This window comes from Calidris pugnax, unplaced genomic scaffold (assembly GCF_001431845.1).
Source record: "Calidris pugnax isolate Ruff unplaced genomic scaffold, ASM143184v1 scaffold58, whole genome shotgun sequence".
Lineage (NCBI taxonomy): Eukaryota > Metazoa > Chordata > Aves > Charadriiformes > Scolopacidae > Calidris > Calidris pugnax.
In genome coordinates this window covers 1827652-1827879 of record NW_015090868.1, presented here as the reverse complement: position 1 = coordinate 1827879, position 228 = coordinate 1827652, and the positions used below count along the sequence as shown (strand labels likewise).

The following is a 228-nucleotide window of genomic DNA, read 5'->3' as shown; positions in this document are numbered from 1 at the left end:
AAGCTGATCGCCGGGAGAGGTCGGGCGGCGTGTTGGGCCCCGGTAAGGAGCTGCGAGGTGGGGCGGGAGGCTCCGGCGGGGCCCGGCGGTGGCGGGGGAAAAGGCGGAGGGGAGACGTTAAAGTTTGACAGCGCCGGCGGGTCCCGTCCCCGTCCCCCCGTCCCCTCCCCGCCGCCTCCGGGGCAGCGGCGGCGGTCGGGGAGGGCAGCGGCTGCCCTTGGTCAGGGC

At 76.8% G+C, this 228-nt stretch overlaps 1 protein-coding gene across 5 annotated transcripts in view; it reads left to right on the top strand.

Moving 5' to 3' along the window:
• CLOCK (clock circadian regulator) overlaps positions 1 to 228 on the top strand; it is a 61475-nt gene continuing 61247 nt past the window's right edge. For all 5 annotated transcript variants that reach the window (XM_014945566.1, XM_014945568.1, XM_014945569.1 and 2 more), the window contains exon 1: positions 1 to 42. The gene's annotated coding sequence lies outside the window, so the exon portion shown is untranslated. The remainder of the gene's footprint in view (positions 43 to 228) is intronic.